General features: G+C 49.3%; 1 protein-coding gene across 1 annotated transcript in view; it reads left to right on the top strand.

Annotated features, from left to right (window-relative positions):
- Positions 1 to 10,812: 10,812 nt before the first annotated feature.
- The window catches only part of DRD2 (dopamine receptor D2), a 54,359-nt gene continuing 52,945 nt past the window's right edge, over positions 10,813 to 12,226 (top strand). The window contains exon 1 of the mRNA XM_067562908.1: positions 10,813 to 10,942. The gene's annotated coding sequence lies outside the window, so the exon portion shown is untranslated. The remainder of the gene's footprint in view (positions 10,943 to 12,226) is intronic.

The following is a 12,226-nucleotide window of genomic DNA, read 5'->3' as shown; positions in this document are numbered from 1 at the left end:
CTGCTTATGAGGAGGGGCCAGGCTAGCTGCAGGCATGTATTTCTCTCTCCTAAGTGCTCTTCAGAGATGGGTGAGTATCACTGTCCCCCTGGCAGCGATGGGGAACACTGAGACATAGACATGGGCCTGTCCAACGTCACACCGAGGGCGGAACGTGGCATGCAGGCACTGCACGCGTAGCTACATGCCACAGTAAGAGGCACCGGCACCAGGGAGACAGTGGGGAGCTACCAGAGCCTTTCACCATCTCGAGGAAAGGCCCTGGCAGGGGAGGAGCCACCAGGGAGCTGCCAGAGCCTTTCCCTGCCGCATCCCAGAACCCTTCCCCACGGCTGGAGCTTTGCACCGCGGCGGAGCATGGCGCTGGCAGTGCGGAAATAACAGTACACTACCAGGCTAAAAAGAGCAGCGTAGACATCGGTGGCACTGCCTGGGCCTGCAGGCAGCTGTGCAGGTGTCTATCCTGGGAGATCAGGCATGTAGGGCACTCTCTACTCTGCTCAGCTGGCCCTCATCTTCTACCCCACGATTGATACCCGTGCAGCTGGACGTGCAGCGTCTGTGCTCTCCCAGGGCAGCCGTACCTGGAGAGTCACTAGCGGTGGAAGAAGTAGGTGTCGCTGTGCTGATTCCACCCACTAGACAACAATGCCGCAGCCCGGGTACTCGAGAGGCTGGATGGAGGAGTTGCGTCTGATGCTGGAAGGGGAGGAAAAGGTGACGCAGAGGGGGAAGAGTATTTCTTTAGATCCGTCACTTTCCAGTGTGCCCGCTCCTGCTCAGAAGTGGCAGCAGAGGCGTTCAGCAGAGATGTCGGGGCGGGGAGAGGACTGGCGCATTGCACAGCAACCACAATTAACTTTAATTATACGTTTCCTCCAGCTGCTGAGCCTTGGAGAAATCACAAGGAGAAAAAGGAAGAGAGGCTTTGGCTCGCCAGGTGAGTTTTTCCAAGCTGATTGCTGCCTCTCAAAGTTCCCAAGGGCCTTTGTTAGCTGAGACAAAGCACCAAACAAAGGGCTTGTTTCGCTGTCTCTTTTAAAACCCACTCTGAGCAGGGGAAGACGTGCTACCTTTTACTGATGGGGATACTGAGTCACGGAGCCCGGAAGTGATTTGGCAAAGGTCACATAGGAAGCAAGCGGCAGAATGAGCAATCGAACGGAGGAGCCCTCACCCCCAGCCCTTTGCTTTAACCGCCAGACCATATTCAGTGCCGTGCAGAGTAGAGGAGATGCAACTTTTGAGATACAGGATGTGCCCTTCTGCCCCTGGTTACTATTAATTTTGTATTACAGCAGCACCTAGGTACATCTACATAGCGAGTGGCAGCCCACTGCAGCCAGTCTCTGAGCCCGGTCTTGCTCTGCCATGCTAACAAGAGCTCTCTAGACACTGCAGCTCAGGTTGGAACTCTGGATCTGCAGCCCATTCCCCTTCCTAGGCTTCAGACCCCGAGATCCAGCCTGAGCCACAACAGCTACACTGCAGTACACCCCGCAAACCAAACCTGTCAACCCGGGCTTGGAAGCTCACTGCCACAGGCTGTACAGACGCACTCCTCGTGGCCCCAACCACAATCCGCTTCACTGTGACTAAGAGATAGCCCCTGCCCTGAAGACCTCACAGCTTCAATAGGCACGGCGGACAATGGAAAACGACAGGATCATGAGCCCCATTTTACTGAAGGGGAACCACGGCACAGAGAGTGAGGGGAACATTTTCAAAGAGCACCGAAGTGACTCAGGAAGCTAAGATCCATTGTCAAAAGTGGCTTCGGCACATAGGGCCAGATTTACAAAGATACCTAGGTGCCTAAAGACGCGGCTGGACATCTAGTGGGATTTACCACAGCGCCTGAGTGTCTTTGAAAGGTTCCCGAAAGCCTACACCACTTCTGAAAATATTATCCTCGGTAATTTGTCTCGGCCAAGCCAGGAGTTACACACAGATCGCTAGCCCTGTGATTTACCCCCCAAACTGTCTGAGGCAGCTGTAAAAAGTCAGCTGTAAAACTTTGGTGATGAGGATTTATCTTCTGCTCTGTTTGCCCTCATCAATAACAAAAACCCCTAGTGCCCTAGGCTGGCTGAGAGTTGCTGGGCACCAAACGGCTGCTATGTTGGCCTGCGCAAGCTTCGTGCTTCCAGTACCTAGCGCACGACTGCAGCTCCGAGAAACCCGGCCTCTGCAGAGCATTAGTGGGAAACCAAATTCCTCTCGAGGAAGCCTCTCACTGCTATTGCCAATGAAGAAGCTCTGTGGAATCACAGCCTGGATTATCAGGATTCATTTCTGCAGTTGTCCTCCAGTTGAACATCCCTTCCCCTCCCACCCCCAGCATCTCCAGACTTGGTGGGTTGGATTCTTGTCTGCGCTGGAAAACACTGCATTTCCAGCACACAGGCACAAACTGCCAGCGCACCAAAGCCACAGCATGAAATCCTCACCCCTTGTTAGCAGCACCTCTTCATGTTTATCCAAGGAAAGGAAATTAATTCTCTTTTTAGTTTCCAACCAGTCACCTGTAGATAAGAGAGAGATGTGCTCCGCATCCAAGGTGGTGGAATAGATGTATTTCACCCTCGCATTCATTTACAAACCCTTCTTGAAACTCTGCTTCCTACCTGCATTTGCTCTGCAGAGAACTAAAGCAAATGTCTTTTAAAAAGCTCTGACTATTTTTGTTTCTGTTGGATTGTGTTCTGGTAGCATTCCCCAGCCAGAAATCCCTTGGGCTTTAAGTGGCTGGACTTTTGAAGAACTGAAGGCAGCTATGAGTAATAATGAATGATAATAAGAGAAACAATAGCTGTGGTGTAATGCTTTTTCATGTTCAAAGCCTTTACAGATACTGTCTAATTCATTAGTCTTCAAAGAGCCCTGTGCCTTCAGATAGGTGTGTTAGTTTTGTTATGTCACAGAATGGAAAGAGATTAAAGCCAGCATCATCCAACATAGCGATGATTTGGAGTGTTTCAAATGTGAGATAATGAGTGCCTGCATCTCCCATTTTTATCATCTCAAGTTGGGCATCCAAAAACTTTTGGCATAAATGACTTAGTCAAAGCCACTAGATGAATCAGTGCCAGAGCTGGGATTAATGGTCAGGAGCTCTTGGCTCCCTGTTCTGTTCTCTCAGAAGTGTGCTCATTCCTGGAAAAGAAAATTGGGCACCAGTTATGAAGGCGTCCTCCCTGCCATGGGGCAATGTGTCATAGCAGTGACCTTCCATCAGAGGACCTTGCCTGGTAGTGCAGATTGTAGCATAGTGCTCAGTTGTGGATTTTACACCCTTCAGGCTACCCCCTTCTCTTGTTTGTTATGCATTCTGCACGCGCTGCAGACTGAAACCTTCTGTTTATTGCTATGGTTTAACCCAACCCTCTTTGCAATTAAGGGGGGTGGAACTGCTGCCCTTCATGTAAGGTAGTTGTAAGAAGTCATGAAGCTCCTATATGTAACCAGGTAGTTGAAGCAATAGGAGCAACGTCCCAAACACAAGCACTTGGCAAGGCTTGAGTAGAAGCTGGACTGTGACACCCAAAGAGTTTCCCTGAGGACTGATATAGCAAATGCAGGAGGCTAGGGCATGGGAACTGTTTGTCTGTGTGTCTGTGCGAGAACCAGCAGAAAGGCCAGAGAAGCTTAGAGAAAAAGCCGAGAGGAATCACCAGACCCTGCCCCAGAAGCACGGGGAGTGTGCCTCTGTGAAAAAAACTGAGAGCGCCCTTTTGGGCACAGTGCTGGCTGAAAGAGGCTTAGAGCTGTGACCAAAGAAGCTGTTGTTTGAGTGTGTTCAGGGAAATAGGATGTTGTACATTCTTTGTAAAGAAATAGGGTTGCATCAAACTTCTGACTCCATCAATTTCTCCTCTTAGCAGAAACAACCCAAAGGGCCCAGACCTTCAGCTAACTATACAGGGCAAAAAGGGGAACATTTTTATCCTCGGAACAACAGGGCAGCAGCACAACTTTCCCGCCCCACTCTTCCTGCATGAAATAGACCTCAACCCTGAGCTGGGTGGACTATACTCTGGTGCAGGGGTTCCCCACCTGTGGTCCACAGACCCCTGGTGGTCCGTGCGACTTCTACAAGGGGGGGCCACGGAAAAGAAAAATCATGACATCCTCACCAAGGAAATGTACAAATAAAACCAGTCACAGGTGGTGGTCTGCAAAACGTTTGGAGGCTGAAAGGGGATCCTCACACTCGAGAAGGCTGGGAACCACTGCTCTAGTGGCCTGGGGAGTGCAGTCTCCCTGGCGCATTCAGTTCTGGGCTCAGCCTGAGTCTGCCAGTCAATTATCGCCAATTGGGTGACTTGTGTGTGAGATGTGAGCACCTCAATGAATGGCTCTCTGGTAGCATTCCTTAATCCCGCATGTCTTGTCTGGGTCTTTGTTTCGCTAATGTAAGGTCATTCACTTTACAATCATGTGACGTGGTGCATTGCTGCATTCTCCCCCTATTCAGGGCTTTCCATTTGGTTTGTTAAACTAAGTAGGTCTGAGACTAACCTGCCCCAGAGCATCTTGGCTCTGTTGTGGACATGAACTCATCTGCATTTACAGCCAAATGAGTGCAAATAGCAAAGACTAAAAATGGAAATTGGGGAACAGGGACCTTCCTGTCATCTGCAGTACACAAAACGTGTTCTCCTGCTTGGCCTTCTTAGGTGCCGCTCTCCAGCATCTGCAACATGGTTATTCTTCTAGACTGTATTTATTCACCTAGAACTAAATGGAACAAAACAGACGTGGCCCAAGTACAGAAATAACGTTGAAGGTTTGAATGTCATTGCTCTTTGCCCAGTGCTTGTCCTTCAAAAGGATCAGGTGTGTGTGACAGAGGATAATGTTTCAACAGCTGCTCAGGGCCACACAGGATTGCAGCAGCTTAAACTCTGAAGGGCGGTCAGTTTCAGGAGAGGCACTGAGAGCTTTGTGTTAGAGCGAGGGTAACATTTTCATAAGCATCTAAGTGACTTAGAAGCTTAAATCCCCTTTTCAAAAGCGACTTAGATCCTTAATCAAATTTTTCAGTTCTCAAAAACCATTTTGGATAAAAAATGGTCAGCATGTGGTAAACATTTTCACTTTTCAAAAGCAGAAACTTTCTCCCAAAACCCAAAGGTTTTTATCAATGATTTTTCAGGTTTTTCAATGGACGTTTTCCACCCCAAAAAAGCTTTTTCATTCAAAAAATTCAAAAAAACATTGACTCTCTCACCTGTGTAGGGAACTTAATTCAGCCAGAAGAATAGGACATTGCCTGGCAAAGAACGAATGTGATTTCCTGATGGGCCAGAACCTCAGCTGGTGTCAATGGAGCAATACTGATTTATACCTTTCTCAGATTCTAACCCAATGTTTCTATGTCCCCTTTATCGGTACTGATGATAATCAGCTTTGGGGTGGAAAGTGCAAGTTAACTAGATGGGTCCAATCAATCTAGAAGTCCTTATTTAGACAGTGGAAGTTCTGGCTTCAGGACTGGCCCATTAAACAGTATATGAGAATCTCTTCAATACACTACCCAAGATCTAATACTTCCATTAATCTGAGAGTTGCAAAAGTTTAATCAGCCTTTGAGTGGTGCTGGTTATTTGTATTTTACATAGTTGAGATGGTACCCCTAACAAAGCAAGAATTAAAGCAGCTAGAACTTTATCTCCTTGGGTCTTGCTAGTCAACTATTAAATCAATTCTTGGCTGATCCTTGTACCTCATGTGGTTGTGTTCTGAATGTATACTGTTTTGTTCAGGGTTCGTTTGGTTCTCTCAGTCTCCTAACTAATGACACACAGGGCAGGTTGAAGCCATGTTGTCCAAGCCAATGAATTAAATGAGAATGTGTTTGCAGTCACTTTTGCTCATTAGAGACTTAAATTTTAAAGCAGGTAGAGGATGCAGGTCAGACTGGATCTATGCTGGCCAGATCAGATTGTGAGTACTATAGATACACAACACCCTTGTGAGATAGATAGGTATTAGCTCTGTTTTACATACCTCACTCAGTGCCACACAGCAAATTAGTGGCAGAGCCTCCTTTGCTGACAAAGAGAGTCTCTTTCTTTCCTCTGAACCAGAAGGGAGATGTTCGTAGGAGTCTGGTAATTACACCATTTGTGCCAGAATATATGCAGGGCATTCAAGTTCACTGACTTCATGCAGCTACCTGTTGACGAATCTGCCTTCTTCCTGAGTTTATCCACCCTGAAACCAGATCTAGCTCCACACAGCAGGGAAGCATCTTCTGTAATGAATTCTAATGTGCTATTTTATTTATTTTTATTAAAAGGCTTCACAACTTCCAGCCAAATGGCACTGCAATAAATCACTGGTGAATGAGAGCTGGGCACACGCTCCGACAAACAAAACAAAACAAAACAAAACACCAAAACCAAACCCAGCCCTTCACCCAGAATCCATTCACACTTCTAAATAGATTTAGATTTAAGATTTTAGACTAAGAGAAATAGACCTTTCTCTGTTTGCGTTCTCTGATTATTCTAACTACTAGTGGGAGCTGGGGAGGATGCTTTTGGGTGGCAGATCCTGGGTCGGGGGAGGGAATATAGTGGGGCAGTAGGGAGATACTGAATCTGGACTGGGAGACGGGCTTCTGAGAGGTGGTGAAGGTGCTTCCCCTCAACACTCCCCCCCCCCCCACCACCTGTACAGCACTCTTCTCTGGGGCAGCGCCATGTCAAGATCCTGCAGAACCTCCTGCAAAATGCTGAGTGTCTCCTCTGAGTTGCTGGGGAAGTACCCAGTCAGAGTTCTGTTCTAGTCTGTTCTTTCACCATGCTCAGCACAGTAGCATCTGAGCACCTTCCAGCCATGCAACAAGCAATGGGACTAGGCCTGTCAGGTATTTATAGTTCATTCTACAGGTCCTGCCCCAGCCCCCAACAATGCTCTATCCCCCATACTGATGAACTTCTCCCCTCCTCTGGCATAATGGAACGCTCTCAACAAGGGAGTGGTCAGCCCCAGTCTTCATCCCAGAGCTTCAAGTGGTCTTTTTTCTTGAGGTTGTTCAGCGCCTTGTAGGACAAGAGAGGAAGCAATGGGAGGGAGGAATCAGAGAACAAAATGTTCCTTCCCACCCCACCTGGTCCTGATGACAGTGAGATTTCACTGCTATTTTATTTACTCAGTGGTAGGGTGAGGTCCAGTGGGGTGCCCCATCTTGACCCACTTTCAGTGCTGTTCTAACCAATGACTTTTCCAATAAAGAAGCTCCCAGAAAGCATGATTGCTAAGGTAATCTTGAAGAATACTCCTGGGAAGCAAAGTATGGGTTAATAAGCATGCATATTCACACCAGGAACTTTATTCCAAGAGTTACATTCATCCAGTCAAGGGAGACAAATCAGGTGAGCTTTGCGTCTAGGTAAAATTAACCAACATCACTGCATACTTGCAACAAAATGCTGATGAACAGTCTATAGACCAAGAGTTAGTCAGACTGTTCCATGAGTAATGGCAAGCCACAAATGGATTGAAGAAAACTGGGTTTTGCTTGTGGACAAGTCTCATGAGAGAGGTGAAATTCACACAATACTTTTTTGGAGGGGGTTGTTGTGGGATAAGTACACCCCATCAGCCTCATGGCCAGAGTCAAAGGCAGTCCTAGGCTTCAGGGAAGTAAGGTCTAGTAGCCATAAGTAGCCACCCTTCTTTCTCAGGGCAGTATGGCCCCATGGCCAGAATCAATAGGGCTATCCCAGGGCCCAGGGCAGTAAGGCCCAATGGCCAAAGGTTATGTAATGGCCTTCATCAGCCCAATTCACCACCTCACCTGCCAGCTGTGTCCACAGAGGTTGGATGGGGTTGGGGGCCAGGCCCACTCTTCTTCACCAGGTCCCAACCCAGGGAACTGACTGCTCTGTCTTGGTCACTCCTTGCTACCATCCCTTTCCCTGAGTCACTTCCTGCCCTTTCTTCCAATGGGAGTGTGGGGGGCTGGGGGAGGCCCTCAGCAATCACTGCTTCACCTCCATCAGCTTGGGCAGTCAGCTGGGGTTCAGTAGAGACACCAACCTGATTGGCGTTGGCATCGGCATCAGCTTCTGGCAGCCCCAGCACTCTCCCAGCAGGATCCTGCAGCACCCATCTACTCTCATTGGCATTCAGCCCAGACTGAGCTGAGCTGCTCCCTCTTATACCGTGGTTCCAGTCGGAGCATGCCCAGTAGGGGCTGGGGCAAGGAGGCGTGGCTTCCTTGGCCCATGGCATGGGGTTAACCCCTTCTACGCCAGTGCAGGGTAGGTACACCCTGTTACAAACGATTCACCCCCAACGCTGGGTACTGAAATCCCTCATATATGGCTCACGAGAAACGACTCCCACGATACGCTTTGTAGTACAGAACCCAGCTGACGTAAACTGGCTTACAGGTTACACCAGCTGAGGAGCTATATGTAGCGAGCCAGCCCAAGTCTTTCCATGAGGTCAGCCATCATTTTAATTCATACCTTTCCACTGCACAACAGAACATCAGCTTTCTTTAATACGAGTGACAAACGTAACGACAGCCAACACAAACAGGCCCATTAGGGGCAGGTAAAATACACCCCCATTGCCTTATTAAAGCCAGTAACTCAATCTGACTACATTGATTCACAGGCAATGCCTTGGCACCCGATAATCAATGCTGCCAATGAGTTTGGCCATACACCGGGCTCCCTCCCGTGATGAAGTACCATGTGATGTTTTCTTTGGAACTGAGTGTGGTTGCTTTTCTCTGAAGTGATAAGATATGCAGCGTATTTGTGAGATCATTGTAAACCAGAAGAGACTACAAAAGGACAAGATATTGCTTGGCATTATGAGAAGCATAAAGACTCAAAATAAACAGTTTTGCTCTACGTGCTGGTCGTCTGGGAATTAAATCATTTTGAGGGAGGGCAAAAGGGTAGTAAGACTTGGAATAAAAATATAATAAGGTTTGACCCAGTTCAAGCAGAAATCAGATTGCTTTAGTCATCCTGAAATGATGATATATAAAGCCTCCTTTGGCGAGAGAGGAATAGCACAGTATTCCTCAGAAACGGCAACTTGGTTACGTGTGTCTGACTCTTCTGCTGAGAGTGCCGGCTCTGTTACAAATTTGGCTACCTCAATATTGCGATAATGGATTGTTATTTTAGTATAAAAGGGACAATATTTTAACCAAAGACCATAAAAATGAAAAAGTTCAGTTGAACTCAGTCTGAGGCCCAGGCAAGATCTAACACCGCTCTTTGGTTGGGCACCTTACACTAAGCTGAATACTTTTAGACAGCCTCATCAAAGAGCCGGGCAATGTCTTCAAAATCAAGACACTTAGTCCTTGAAAATATAGTCAATACATCTATTAAAATAGCACCTCTAAAATGTTATGCCGACAGCACTTTTACCTCCCTGTTGTTCCATTTTAACAGGGCCTCAAGCGGAAAAGTCTCTGGCTCATCAGGAAATACTTTCCCTTAATATTTATAGATCTCTGCCTATCGCCATGACTATTGTTCTCCCTCCTCATCCAAGCAGTTAGCCAGTATTCAGGGCCTAACTCAGTTTTTACTGGTCGGAGGCGAAATCGATGTGGGGGCATGAGCTATTGCGTTGGTGCACCCTGGTCATTTACACACCCTATAAACTAAGCACCGGGTCGGTGAATGCCGCAGACACGGACCACAGGGGCCGGTCACTGTTCAGACATCCCAGGGCCTTGTCAGCCGGCACCCTGCGCCAAGGAAACCAGTCCCTGGGCCAGGCTCACCGCCGCCTGGCTCCCTGGCTGCGGCCGTCCTGTGTGCCCCGCACGCCTGGAGACACGCTTGTCTTCACTGTCCTGGGAGCCCCAGGCGTGATCCCGGGTCTGCCCCGCACCTGACTCCTGGCCACACACACAAATGTGCAGCCCAGCCCGGCGAACACCAGCCTCCACCGCCAGCCCCACCCGCCCAGCCCATCGCCCGGCGTCGGGGCCGGCCGGGGTCGCAGGCGGTGGCTCTCCCTGCACGAAGGGGGCATTGCTCGGCTCCCTGCCGGGCTGGGAAGCGGGGCGCTCAGCGCACCCCCCAGGGCTGGGCTTGCATTGCCACCGCCCCCCACTCCAGCAACAGCTGCCCCAGCGGGAGACGGGGTGGGGGGGGGCGGGGGGCAGCCCCCTTCCCGCAGCCAGCCCGGGGGGGGGTGTGCGTGCGAGCCCCCGCCCCAGAGCCCAGCGCCGCTCCGCCTCCCGACCCGGCTCCCCGCCGGAGCTGTCCGGCGCTGGGTGCTGAACCCTGCGCCCGGCCGCGATGCAGCCGAGCCGCTGTCAAACCGATTCCAGCCCGGGGACAGCGGAGCAAGCCCGGCTCCTGTGAGACGCAGCCCCCCCCGCTCAGCTTCAGGGGAGGAAACTTTGCCCCCAGCCGCAGGCAAAGCAGCAGCAGAAATGCAGAGCAGGAGCCCCCGGGAAGAGTCGCCCGGTGCCAGGCAGGGGCGCGGCGGCTGAGCCGTGCAGCCCGTTTTCGGGGGGCGGGGAGACACAGGGCTGCTGATTTCCGAGGTGCTCCACGTCTGGGCTGCTGGACATTGACACGTCGCTTCAGCTTTTGCCCCAGCGAGTCACTGAGCCCCGGACAGCGACCGAGCTGCGAGAAAAATATATCTCTGCTCCCAAGTCAGCGTCTGTACAGAAAACCCCACACAGCCCGAGTCCTGACGTCCGGGCAATCGCTGGCTCCGTTTTGCGGGTCGATAACAAGCCCGGTCCCCGGGAGCGATTCGTGGCTGGCTGGGGTCAGGCTGGTGCGTGCTCAGGAAAAGTGCCGACGGACATGGCAAAGTCTGGTGGGAAGCTCTGAAAAGGTGGGAGAAGCCCAGGCGGAGACTTGGTGCCGCTGTGGATATACAGGACAAGAAGTATTGCCATCGCTGCTCCGGGGAGTCCTATGGCTTGAAGGTAAGACAGAAGATTTTAATGTTCATTTTTCTCCCTCAGATAATATCGATGGTGCAGATACCATGGGAAGGGGATGGCCAGACAGAGCTAAGGTTTGAATTGGGGTTTTTTTTTTAATTATTATTTTATTTCTCCAAATTTCTAAACTGCAGTGAAAATGCTCTTCAACAATTGGAATCAAACCTCCCCCAATAAAACCTACTATTTCATGATGCTCCCCCTTTTTAACCAACTCTATAGATAAACCCTATACGATGCACTGCTTGTTGTCAAAGGCACACAGCGTTCTCATCAGAAGTGTAATGCTTAATTTCTCTTTCTCTCTCTCACACACTCCAAACAAACCAACAGGGCAAACTGCCTCTGAAAATGTTTAAACTGAGCACAGCTGGGGTTCGCTCCATGCCCCTGGATGTGCTCAGATCAATGGTAACCCAGCATCTTGCTGCTGTCATGCCCCCAGGATAAAAATCAAGGTGTGGAAGGAAAAAATAAATGAAGGTTTTGGTTTTTTTTCTTATGCCACTGAGTATTTTACTTCAAGTCAGAGCCACGGCTCCCCTTCTTATTTATTTCTCAGCACACTAAATGAGGCAGGTCTTTATGATGAACACTCTTTTTCAGTGATGGAGCAGGGACTTGTCTTCTTCACCGTTTCCTGAAGGAGGCTGGAAAACACATCTTTCAGGCTATGTCCTCTAAACATCGCCAGTAGTTTTTGTGGAGGATTTTCAGTGACTTCTGTGGAGTGAACAAATCTTCACGGGTACCTTGATACTGGTATATGTCTCTGCCACTCAGCCCTGGGCTTGATCTCACCCCCACTGAAGTCAATGGGAATCTTCCCAGTGACCTCAGGGAGAGTTGGATTGGGCCCTAGCTGCCGCATTCCTGTGATAAAGCACTTTTCTCCAGGTTGCTGAATGTAAATGGGTTACTACTTGCTCATTCAGTCAGGCTAATCAAGATGTAATATGGAGCAAAAGTACTCCCCGTATGTTAGGATGTAGAACATGCTTCGCTGTCCATGCAAAAAAGGTTTAAAGTCAGTGGTTATAAACAACCAACTGAGAAATAACACTAGCCCCTGCCAACACAGGTTACACGTGCAGTTCACTGCGGAAGAATTTGAATATGTTTTTAGCAGCTCCACATTTGATGTGCGAGTCCTTAATCACACAACGGTCTTAACAATGCGCAGGCTTATATTTTGGTATTTTTATTCTTTCCAGAGTAAATCTCTGTGGGTTGCTCCTAGCAACTCAGAATAAGTTGGCTACCTAG

The sequence above is a fragment of the Emydura macquarii genome, unplaced genomic scaffold (assembly GCF_026122565.2).
Source record: "Emydura macquarii macquarii isolate MOO-44397 ecotype Brisbane River unplaced genomic scaffold, CSIRO-AGI_Emac_v2 contig_312, whole genome shotgun sequence".
Lineage (NCBI taxonomy): Eukaryota > Metazoa > Chordata > Testudines > Chelidae > Emydura > Emydura macquarii.
The sequence above is the reverse complement of the archived record's forward strand: the minus strand, read 5'-3'. Positions and strand labels throughout refer to the sequence as shown.